A 12926-nucleotide genomic window follows, 5' to 3' on the forward strand; every position below is an offset into this window, starting at 1 on the left:
CTCACACACAAATAAAGAAAAGATGTTATGTGGACATGTGTCCGAAAACGCTTAATTTCCATGTTAGAGCTCATTTTAGTTTCGTCAGTATGTACTGTACTTCCTTGATTCACCGCCAGTTGGTACAATTGAAGGAAGGTAATGTTGACTTCGGTGCTTGTGTTGACATGCGAGTCACTGCTCTACTGTACTAGCATCAAGCACATCACGACGTAGCATCAACAGGTTAGTGTTCATCACGAACGTGGTTTTGCAGTCAGTGCAATGTTTACAAATGCGTGGTTGGCAGATGCCCATTTGATGTATGGATTAGCACGGGGCAATAGCCGTGGCGCAGTACGTTTGTATCGAGACAGATTTCCAGAATGAAGGTGTCCCGACAGGAAGACGTTCGAAGCAATTTATCGGCATCTTAGGGAGCACGGAACATTCCAGCCTATGAATCGCGACTGGGGAAGACCTAGAATGATGAGGACACCTGCACTGGACGAGGCAATTCTTCGTGCAGTTGACGATAACCCTAATGTCAGCTTCAGAGAAGTTGCTGCTGTACGAGGTAACGTTGACCACGTCACTGTGTGGAGAGTGCTACGGGAGAACCAGTTGTTTCCGTACCGTGTACAGCGTGTGCACGCACTATCAGCAGCTGATTGGCCTCCATGGGTACACTTCTGTGAATGGTTCATCCAGCAATGTGTCAATCCTCATTTCAGTGCAAATGTTCTCTTTACGGATGAGGCTTCATTCCAACGTGATCAAATTGTAAATTTTCACACTCAACATGTGTGGGCTGACGAGAATCCGCACGCAATTGTGCAATCACGTCATAAACACAGATTTTCTGTGAACGTTTGGGCAGGCATTGTTGGTGATGTCTTGATTGGGCTCCATGTTCTTCCACTGACACTTAATGGAGCATGTTATCATGATTTCATGTGGGATACTCTACCTGTGCTGCTAGAACATGTGCCTTTACAAGTACGACACAACATGTGGTTCATGCACGATGGAGCTTCTGCACATTTCATTCGAAGTGTTCGTATGCTTCTCAACAACAGATTCGGTGACCGATGGATTGGTAGAGGCGGACCAATCCCATGGCCTCCATGCTCTCCTGACCTCAACCCTCTTGACTTTCATTTATGGGGGCATTTGAAAGCTCTTGTCTACGCAACACCTGTACCAAATGTAGAGACTCTTCGTGCTTGTATTGTGGACGGCTGTGATGCAATATGCCATTCTCCAGGGCTGCATCAGCGCATCAGGGATTCCATGTGACGGAGGGTGGATGCATGTATCCTTGCTAACGGAGGACATTTTGAACATTTCCTGTAACAAAGTGTTTGAAGTCACACTGGTACGTTCTGTTGCTGTGTGTTTCCATTCCATGATAAATGTGATTTGAAGAGAAGTAATAAAATTAGCTCTAACATGGAAAGTAAGCGTTTCCAGACACATGTCCACATAACATATTTTCTATCTTTGTGTGTGAGGAATGTTTCCTGAAAGTTTGGCCATACCTTTTTGTAACACCCTGTATATCAGTTATTGACCTGTACTGAAACACCCGTATTAGTACACTGTGTAGCCTCCACAGGCAGCACTGCAGGCACTGACACTGGCAACCAGTCTATCGTACAGACAGTAAATACTGTTCTGGGACACTTTATGCCGCGCCTGTTCAATCTATTCACATAGTACCATAAGAGTGCCGGTCGACAAGTCACTCGAGTCACTTCTCGTCTCATCAGATCCCACACGTGCTCAACTCAAGATGTGTTTGGAGATTGTGCTGGCTAGGGAAGTTTCTGCAAGCCTTGCAGAGCATGTCAAGTTTCACAGACAATGTGTGGACGAGCATTATCTTGTTGGATCGACACTTCACCTTCCTGTTCAAAAAAAAACTGGTCTAATGACATTCTGCACATGCTGAGCGCTGTTTAGCATCCCCTCTAGAAATACCTAAGTTGAATGAGAGTTGTACCTTATCGCACCCCAAACTGTAAGGCCCAGATGGAGCCAGAGTATCTTCCACAAATGCACTCTACAAGACAGCACTCACCAGGTCTATGTAGTACGTGGAAACAACCGTCACTTGCGTGCAGGCAGAGTCTGCTTTAATCACTGAAGACCACAGCACCCATTTCATCTTCCAAGTGTAGTTGCGCCACCCACGTCGATGCTGTGGTGTGTGTGGAAGACAGGCTACTAGAGGTGTGCAAGCCCGTAGTCCTACTGCTAATAATCGGTTCACAGCAGTTCACGTTTACACATCTCAGCTCACAAACCATCTTATTTGTGTTGTGGTAGCTGTACAATCTTCCACTGCCATTCTTACAACAGAACGATTCTGGTGGGCACCTGTGTTGTGTTGACATCCAGAACCTCGTCTACAAGTGTGAGAATGTTCGTGTAGCCACTGATACCTGTATTGTCACACGACTGATGTAGCACATCCAGCTCGTGTGGCAATTCTCCAAAAGAACCATTCCACTACTCAGAAAGCCACAATTTCACCTCTTTCAGACTCACTCAGTTTGCTGTAAGAAGCACGAGTGCATCTCTGTTGCGTAGCTGTCTCCTTGCTTCACACTGAGCCTTCTGGCTGGCTGAGAACATTCCCTATTAAAGGGCAGATACAGATGCTGCTCTGGTAGCTACACACGACTGGACAATACCAGAACTGATATCAGTACACCTACTATCCTCAGGTGGCATACACAGTCATCAAATCAAAACCAACATCATCTTTCCAGATTTACGAATTGTTTTTTGGCACTGTCATTTTACATTGATGATGCATGCTTTGTTTATTTATTGTTATATCTTTGCAATTTTCAAGCTGCTGGCTTAGTTTTGTTATCACTGCCATGCTGTTAATCAAGGCTGCTCCGCTGTCTATCTGCACCAAAGAAGACCAACATTCAGTGATCCATTTTTCATGATCAGAAGGCCTATTGGGGGCCGAACTTCATCGAAGGCATTTGGTACAGTACGGAAACAGTGTTTTGCCACAATGGAGTGTCTAGGAATGGATTCAAAAATTCCGAATTCGTCGCCCAAGTGTTACACACGATGAAGTAGCCGAACGACCGTTTACCGTCACAAATGAAGAAACCACTGAGCGCTCACGTGAAATGATTCTCTTAGACAGATGATTAACTACTGACAAAGTGGCACATCGTCTGCAAATTGGTCACAGTTCTGCCTTTGTAATCATATGCAACAGACTTGGGTTTCATGAAGTTTGTGCAAAATGGGTCCCAAAACAACTCACACAGTTGCATTAAAAAAAATGTGCTTGGACATCTGCAGAAAACATTTGGATCGCTATGGTACGGAAGAGGAGAACTACTTAGACAGGATCATTACTGGCGACAAAACATGGATACATCATTACGAGCTGGAGAGTAAACAGTGGAGTTTGGAATGGAAACATCCAAATTCGCTGTGCAAGAAAAAGTTCAAGATCCAACCTTCTGCAGGAAAACTGATGCTTATGGTTTTTTGGGAATCACAAGGTCCAGTACTGGAACATTATGGGGAAAGGGGCACAATAATAAACAGTGTACGTTACAGTGAGATGCTTACTGCCAGGCTAAAGCCTGTAATTCGAAGCAAACACCGAAGATTGCTATCAAAAGGTATTGTGTTGTTGCACGACAGTGCCCGTACACATACTGCTGTCCACACTGCTGAAATGCTCCAGAAACTCCAGTTTGAAGTACTGGATCATACTTCATATAGTCCCAGCCTTGCCCCTTCTGACTATCACTTGTTTGGTCCACTCAAACAGGCACTTTTTTTTTTTTTTTTTTTTTAAAAAAAGCGGCAATGAAAGGAGTGGTGCTTTCCTGGCTTGCAGCTCAACTGAGAACCTTCTTTTATGAGGGCATCAGGAAGCTTGTACAACGATGGACCAAGTGCACTAAAACACAAGGAGACCATGTCGAAAAATATGTTCTTGTAAGTTTCTTATTTGATTTCAATAAAATTTTATAACTACTTCGTGGATAATAATTGACTTACCCTCGTATATATGTATCTATGTATGTATATACCACATCTCCTCCTAAACCATGGGACCGATTTCAACCAAACGTGGTACATGTGTTCCTTTCTTCCAGGCAACAATTGCTGTGGTAGTCAGAACCACCTACCTATCATAGCTTAGGAGAAATTGTGTTACAAACATGGAGACACCTGAAAAAATACCATATCATGCATGAAGATTTAACACATTCATTCTTTGATTCTTTACTACTAAGACACGCCTAAAGTCAAGTGAACTTAATGAAATCCCTGACACATGGCAGCATTTTTGACATCTTTCAACTGTTAAGCACAAATGCCTGTAAGCAAAAACAACATCTGGCTATAGACCTATCAAGAGGCATTGCCACAAAGACTTTACAAAATCTCATTGTGGACATGCAAAGCAGCTGCACCCACCATATAGAAACTGACTGGGACCATTTCACACAGGCCTACTGCAGGAGTAGATATAAGGTTTCATTTCTAATAGAAAATTGGCAAAATGTATACCTGGGCAATGCTGAATCTGTCAGGTAGTAGGATAATAATTTTCTTTGGATGACCACAATCTGCAGCAACTATGAGGGCAGTTTGAAAAGTTCTCAGAACAGAATAGAAAAAAAGTACTTACATCACTGAAACTTTTTTTTATTTTTCAATGTAGTCTCCTTGTAGGTTAATGCACTTGGTCCAGTGATGTTCCCGTGCCCTGATCCCATCTCAGAAACGAGTTTCCTCCAGGCCTGCAAAATACGAGGGCGGTTCAGAAAGTAACCTCCGATTGGTCACAGTGCGGGTTGTGGGGGGAGTAGCGACGCCATCTGTGCGTTCACGCACTCAACAGGTCAGTCGGCATCAAGCCGTAGTCGAGTGAACGTCGTACCTGCGCTAGTTTAGTTTTTGTGGCAGTTTAAAATGTGTGCTGCAATAGAAAACCCCGCCAAATGTGAAGTGCGTGCTGTCATAAGGTTTTTTACAGCCAAAGGATATTTTGCAGCAGCTATTCATCGTGAGCTTTGTGCCGTGTACGGACCAAGAGTTATGAGTGAAGGAGTTGTCTGTGAATGGGTACGTTTATTTAAAAGTGGACGAGAAAACGTTCATGATGAAGAGAGGAGTGGTAGACCATCATTGGTGACTGACGAACTCGTTCAGACAGTTGATGCAAAAGTTCGTGAAAATCGACGTTTCTCAATGTCGGAGTTGTCTACTGGTTTTCCACAGATTTCTAAGACTCTCTTGTACGAGATAGTGACAGCAAGATTGGGTTACCGTAAGTTCTGTGCACGATGGGTGCCCAAAATTCTTACCGACCACCACAAAACTCAAAGAATGGCCTCTGCATTAGACTTTCTGTCACGTTATGAGGACGAAGGAGAACCATTGTTAAACAGAATCGTGACCGGTGACGAAACCTGGATTAACTACGTGAACCCTGAGACAAAAGAACAATCAAAGATGTGGGCACATTCAAATTCGCCTACCAAACCAAGAATAGCCTCGCAAGATTTTTCTGCCAGAAAACTGATGGCAACGGTGTTTTGGGATGCCAAAGGGGTGTTGTTGGTCGAATTCATGGAACATGGTACGACCATTAATCAAGACGTGTACTGTGAAACAATAAAAAAGTTACGACAGGCTATACAGAACAAACGCCGTGGTATGCTGACTTCCGGTATCGTTTTTTTGCACGATAACGCCCGTCCTCACTCTGCTCACAGAACAACGGCCCTTCATGAGTCCTTCAAGTGGGACGTTATCAACCATCCACCTTACAGCCCAGACCTGGCGCCAAGTGATTATCACCTCTTCATGCATTTGAAGAAATGGCTCGGGATGACGACGAAGAGCTCAAAGATGCGGTCACAGGCTGGCTCCAGGCACAAGCGGGTGATTTTTATACAGAAGGAATTTCAAAGCTTGTGAAGAGATACGATAAGTGCCTCAATCGCTATGGAGACTATGTAGAAAAATAGTGCAAAGATGTAGTTGTAAGATGTATATATTAAAATATTTTTATTTAACTTGGTGTATTTTTTTAAATCAACCGGAGGTTACTTTCTGAACGGCCCTCGTATTTGTCATCTCTTGCTATCAATTCTTCGTTTGAAGCAAATCTTCATCCACCAAGAAAAATTTTAGTTTTGGGAAGAGATTGAAGTCTGGCGGAGCCATATCAGGTGAATAAGGAGGGTGTGGCAACAATTCATACCTTAAGCGGGTATTACACAATGATGCACTGTGAAGGGTACTGATCTAGCGAGACAGCCACCTAATGGTGGAATGGGTGAAACTACAAGAATAAGCAGACACATTATCCATTCTAAACTGTTGTCAGTCCGCACATGTGCACTAGGTGTCAATAACTCATGCATGTGTAGAAGTGGATGTCTCAATGCTTTCTGCTTGTTAGTTGCTTATTGTTTGGTGACTAGCAGCTAATTTCAGTTTTTGTGTTGGGGATTTTATGCGTTTTTTTCAATAACTAGGTTTTCATAAATGCAGAAAAAAACTTTTTTTTGCCAGTAGACTTTCTTTAATACTACCTGTTTATGAAAGCATTTTTTCTTTCCATTACTTCACATTTATAAAAGAGAAATGGAGCAAAGAGGCATTAAGCATCTTCAGTCAAGCATACTGCAAGTAAAGTTGTCTATATTACCTGCAATATCATAATACAGTATGTTGGCAATCGTTCCTTTCTGAGTAATATGCGTATAACGTTGCATGGTGACTTTTGATTTGTATCGTAATGCCTTAGCTTATGAAAGTACATGTTTGATTTGACTGCATCTCTTACTTTATTTTAGCATGCCAGAAAAGAGAAAGTCTGTGCAGCTTTGTCCAGTGTGACCAACAACTTTTGAAATGGTGGGTTGTGCTAGTCTGTGGCTAAAAGCCACACTCTTAAATGATTCCCAGCTGCCAGGTAACAATGTTACGACCAGCGTGCAACATAACAGGGCACGTGCTGGTATCCCATGACTCCCTCACGACTGAGTCACAGTCACTAATTCCATCTTCTATTATAGACAGTAGCTTCTCGAAACAGGTGATGTCCATCTTCACGAAGTTCTAAAATTCTTGCAGATCTTCGGGCCTCAGTTCTTTCATAAGCAATAGAATCCCCTGCCTTTGTTTCTTCTTTTCAGCCATCATCTGGCTTTTCGTTTTTGTCATCGTTCTGCCCTAATCCAAAGATTTACTGTCGCTGCCAGGCAATAAATCCAAAAACAAGTGGTCCTCCACATGCAAAATGTAAATTTAGATACACATGTACCTGTGTAATCAAGTGTCGTAATAGAAAACTAACTCTTGAGATCAGATGGTTCTATTTGTGTTTTACACATTATTACTGTCTACTGGGCATGTGTGTCAGGTATATCCTGCATGGATGGTGTAATAGGTCTCCATGAACCAGCCTGTACTTACAGATACGCACGCTTGGGGCACTGGTGCATAGGTTTGTGGCTAATGCACATAGTGTAATAGGGGCTTTAGCTCATGTAATTTTGCCATGGCGACAGCACATGTCTGCGGGTGCGCATCAAGAATCGTGGCACCCATGTTGCAGATAATTTTTTCGTTTCTAATTCTTCTGTTAAAATGTGATCTATCTTTTCAGATGACATCTGGTAAGCATGAGGAATTTCACATGCTTTCAGTCAGTGATCCTCCATGACCATTTTGTGCACTTTTGCAATGATTTCTGGAGTAGTCACACATCTTGGATGACCACTGTGGGGATCATCATCTACACTCTCCCATCCAAATTTAAATTCATATGTCCACTTGGATTATGAAGGAGCAGAGCCTCAAGTGTATTCTGGAAATTTGCACGAATGTCCTTTGCTTTCATACCTTTCTTTAAAAAGTGCTTAATCACTGCTCAAATCTTAATTTTTTCCATCTTCGCAAATCATTATCTGGGAATAACAGAGTCACATCTCCACCACAGCTCTCCTCCAAGAGCACTGATGTGGCACATGTTTACAGCCAACAAAAAAAATGGCTCTGAGTACTATGGGACTTAACTTCTGAGGTCATCAGTCCCCTAGAACTTAGAACTACTTAAACCTAACTAACCTAAGGACATCACACACATCTATGCCCGAAGCAGGATTCGAACCTGCGACCGCACCAGTCACGCGGTTCCAGACTGTAGCACCTAGAACCGCTCGGCCACTCTGGCCGGCTACAGCCAACAGTCCAATGAATATGTGCTAGTGCTGACCTCTCATGGTGATTCTAAGAACTTTTCAAACCACCCCACTTACTAATACCAATTGAGGCCTCCAGCACACCTGTCAATGATTTTGATACTGTAGCATGTATCATCGCTTGACATCTGCTGATCTTACATTGAACCAGATTTATCTATATCTGTATCCCCACATGCTATATATGAATATTCACAAAAAGCTGTCTCACTGATTTCTTGAATATTCATTTTGATATGGGCCCAAATCACAAAGCACAATTTTGTTGCTCTGTGCTGCTAAATTGTAAATGTTGTGTTTACACCATGTTGGGGGTTGGGGTTGGGTTGTTTGGGAAGGAGACCAGACAGCGAGGTCACCAGTCTCATCGGATTAGGGAAGGACTGGGAAGGAAGTCGGCCGTGCCCTTTCAAAGGAACCATCCCGGCATTTGCCTGGAGCGATTTAGGGAAATCACGGAAAACCTAAATCAGGATGGCCGGACGCGGGATTGAACCGTCGTCCTCCTGAATGCGAGTCCAGTGTTTAACCACTACGCCACCTCGCTCGGTTTTACACCATGTATGCTGTAGTAATACCACATAATCAGATGTGTGTCAGAAGCTGTATCTGAACCTCAACTCATAAACGTGTTTCTTGAAAATGACAATAACAAGGACCATGATGTGTTGAAATAGGTCACAACTGTGTGTATGGTGCACTTATTATCTGTTCTTTATGTTCTGCTCTTGTTTCACATCAATTAAAAACTTTAGACATTTGTAAAGACACTATCGTCAATAGGCTACGTATAGAAATCGTATGAATTAACATTCAAAATAAATATAATCTCAAAGATTAATTAATGTTTCCTAACATAAAATGGGTACATAATTTTTTTGTAGGAAGTATAAGACATTGAAAGTTGGTTAAGAAACAATTCAGACCTATGAGACTGGTGGTTTGTCTCTAAATTTCATTTTCACAACTATGTATTTTTCTCAAAACTTCATTTCTGTGCTTTGGGTCCTTATGGCTCTCAGTATCTCAGTTATTATTTGTTTCTCCATCTTAAGAGAGATACTGTTAAGAGAGTATTTTTCAAAGACCTGTTTTGCTTTTATTTACAAAGTACCTTCTACTGTGGGTCTAGAATATATACATGATCTGTCTCTACAAATTATTATTTAATTTACGTACACAAGATAATTTCAAAAAAATTTTGCCCTTTGTAAAATTACAGTTCAAAAACTTTTTTCATTTCATAAAATGACTTTACAGGACTTCAAATGTCATCTTCAATCCTCTCAGTAACAGCAACACAGGGTTTCAGCAATTCTTGTATTCCCCTTAGGATGAAATCTTTGTTGATCTCTGTGATTAATCCAGGTCACTGCATCAGAAGCCACCTCGGTTGTTTGAAACATGTTCTTCAAGTGGTTTCTTGAATTTTTGAAATGTACCAAATTCTGGTGGCTTCGTATCATGACTGTAGAGTGTTTTCCTATTCCCTTCATGAATGTAGCACAGGAAGAGTGCCTCTGTGTGTGCAGTAATTAGTCCAATTTTCTTCTCTCACTCTCTGTGGGAGTTGTAAGTACAGGGTTGTTGTATATTGCTAGAATCATAATTTAAGGTTGATTCTTGAAAGTTTGTAAGTAGAATTTCTTTGGATAGTTTATGTCTATCTAAAAGAATCTGTCACTTCAGTTTCTTCAGCATCTCTATGACACTCTCCCATGGTTCATTCATGCTGCTCCTCTCTGTATATATTCAACATTCTCTGTTAATCCTATTTGGTGCAGGTTCCAGACACTTGACAGTATTCTAGAATGGGTCACATTAGTGATTTGTGTGCTATCTCCTTTGTAGACTGATTGAATTTTCCCAGTATTCTGCCGGTGAACAAAAGACTACAACCTGCATCACCTAAGACTGAAACTCCCTACAGAGTGTTATACCCAGATATTTGTACAATTTGGCCAATTCCAATTGTGACTCATTGATATAATAGTCATAGGATGTTTAAATCAAGTTATCAATCTGAACTGCTTTGAAATCTTATGTAAATCTCACTGAATGTTTGTTGTTGTTGTTGTTGTTGTTGTTGTTGTGATCTTCAGTCCTGAGACGGGTTTGATGCAGCTCTCCGTGCTACTCTATCCTGTGCAAGCTTTTTCATCTCCCAGTACCTACTGCAACCTACATCCTTCTGAATCTGCTTAGTGTATTCATCTCTTGGTCTCCCTCTACGATTTTTACCCTCCACGCTGCCCTCCAATACTAAATTGGTGATCCCTTGATGCCTCAGAACATGTCCAACCAACCGATCCCTTCTTCTGGTCAAGTTGTGCCACAAACTTCTCTTCTCCCCAATCCTATTCAATACTTCCTCATTAGTTACGTGATCTACCCATCTAATCTTCAGCATTCTTCTGTAGCACCACATTTCGAAAGCTTCTATTCTCTTCTTGTCCAAACTATTTATCGTCCATGTTTCACTTCCATATATGGCTACACTCCATACGAATACTTTCAGAAATGACTTCCTGACACTTAAATCAATACTGGATGTTAACAAATTTCTCTTCTTCAGAAACGCTTTCCTTGCCATTGCCAGCCTACATTTTATATCCTCTCTACTTCGACCATCATCAGTTATTTTGCTCTCCAAATAGCAAAACTCCTTTACTACTTTAAGTGCCTCATTTCCTAATCTAATTCCCTCAGCATCACCCGACTTAATTAGACTACATTCCATTATCCTTGTTTTGCTTTTGTTGATGTTTATCTTGTATCCTCCTTTCAAGACACTGTCCATTCCATTCAACTGCTCTTCCAAGTCCTTTGCTGTCTCCGACAGAATTACAATGTCATCGGCGAACCTCAAAGTTTTTATTTCTTCTCCATGAATTTTAATACCTACTCTGAATTTTTCTTTTGTTTTCTTTACTGCTTGCTCAATATACAGATTGAACAACATCGGGGAGAGGCTACAACCCTGTCTTACTCCCTTCCCAACCACTGCTTCCCTTTCATGTCCCTCGACTCTTATAACTGCCATCTGGTTTCTGTACAAATTGTAAATAGCCTTTCGCTCCCTGTATTTTACCCCTGCCACCTTTAGAATTTGAAAGAGAGTATTACAGTCAACTTTGTCAAAAGCTTTCTCTAAGTCTACAAATGCTAGAAACGTAGGTTTGCCTTTCCTTAATCTTTCTTCTAAGATAACTGAATGTTTATGCAGTTTATTTCAGATAGTACTTCATTACAGATAACAGCATCATCAGTAAAAAGTTCAAGGTTACTATTAATATTGTCTGCAAGGTCATTCATGTATAACATGAACAGCAAGGATCCCTACACATTTCCTTGGAGTACACCTGAAGTTATTTCTACATCTGATGACAACTCTTCATCCAAGATAACATGCTGCATCCTCCCTACCAAAAAAACCCTCAACATAGTCACAAATTGCATTTCATACACCATATGATCATACTTTTGACAGTAAGCATAAATGTGGTACCAAGTCAACTGGTTTTTGTAAACCAAGAAATACTGCATCTACCCAACTGACTTGATCCAAAGCCTTCAGTATGTCATGTGCTAGTTGGGTTTCACACAATTAACTTATTCGGAATCCTTGCAGGTTGGCAAGGCAGAGGTTATTCTGTTCAATACACCCCATTATGTTTCATCTCCGAATATATTTTAAGCTTGTACAACAAATTGATGACAAAGATATTGGAGAGTAGTTCTGTGAACCACTTCTACAATCCTCCTTATAAACTGGTGTGACCTATGCCTTCTTCCAACTACTGGGTAAGGCTATTGTTCAAGGGGGTCTACGATAGACTATAATTAGCAGAGAAGGTAACTCAGCTTCAAATTCAGTATAGAATCTGTCATGGGTTCCATCCGGCCCTGGAGCTCTGATCAGTTTTAAAAATTTCAGCCGTTTCTCTACACCACTGACTCCAATATGTATTTCACTCATCTTTTCAGTGATACCAAGATTAAATTGGGATAATACTCTTGGGTTTCCCTTTATAAAGGAACATTTGAAAATGGAGTTAAGTATTTCAGCTTTCGCTTTGCTACACTCAATTTCAGTTTTCTCTCATCTGCAAGTGACAGGAAACTAACTTTAGTGCCACTAGCAGCCTTTACACATGACTAGAATTTCTTTGAGCTTTGTGAAAGATCATTTGATAATATTTTTTTTGCTACAATAGTCATTGAGGTCTCCACACAACTCTCTTGAGAGCCAAATTCATTTCATTCGGCATCTCTGTATCACATTAAGTTTTGTTTTACACCTATTATTCATCAGTTGTTTTCTTTAGAAGTTTCTTTACAGTGACTGACACCAAAGGCCAGCTATCAGACAGTTTACTTCAGTGCCTGCAGTTAGCTCAGGACAGTACTCTGAAGACCACCTTCCAATGTAGCAGTCACTATTTACAGAGAACTACAAATAGGAACGGAGTGTCTGCAAACATTACTATCAATGATATGAGGCATGTACAGAATGTAAGTGTAGAAGATTTTTATATTTTTTTTAGAAAATGTGTATTTAAAAATATTACAGGATATTGTTGATACACTTGTTTTCACATAACTGCCATACCAATCAGTGCATGTGTTGGCACAAGCTTCTTTACACCCTCATCAAAGAACTCTCCCACC

The 12926-nt window shown here is 41.1% G+C and overlaps 1 protein-coding gene across 1 annotated transcript in view; it reads right to left on the minus strand.

The window, feature by feature from the left end:
* LOC124552629 (protein draper-like) overlaps positions 1-12926 on the minus strand; it is a 237919-nt gene that overhangs the window by 146484 nt on the left and 78509 nt on the right. The window lies entirely within an intron of this gene.

The sequence above is a fragment of the Schistocerca americana genome, chromosome 10 (assembly GCF_021461395.2).
Source record: "Schistocerca americana isolate TAMUIC-IGC-003095 chromosome 10, iqSchAmer2.1, whole genome shotgun sequence".
Classification (NCBI taxonomy): domain Eukaryota; kingdom Metazoa; phylum Arthropoda; class Insecta; order Orthoptera; family Acrididae; genus Schistocerca; species Schistocerca americana.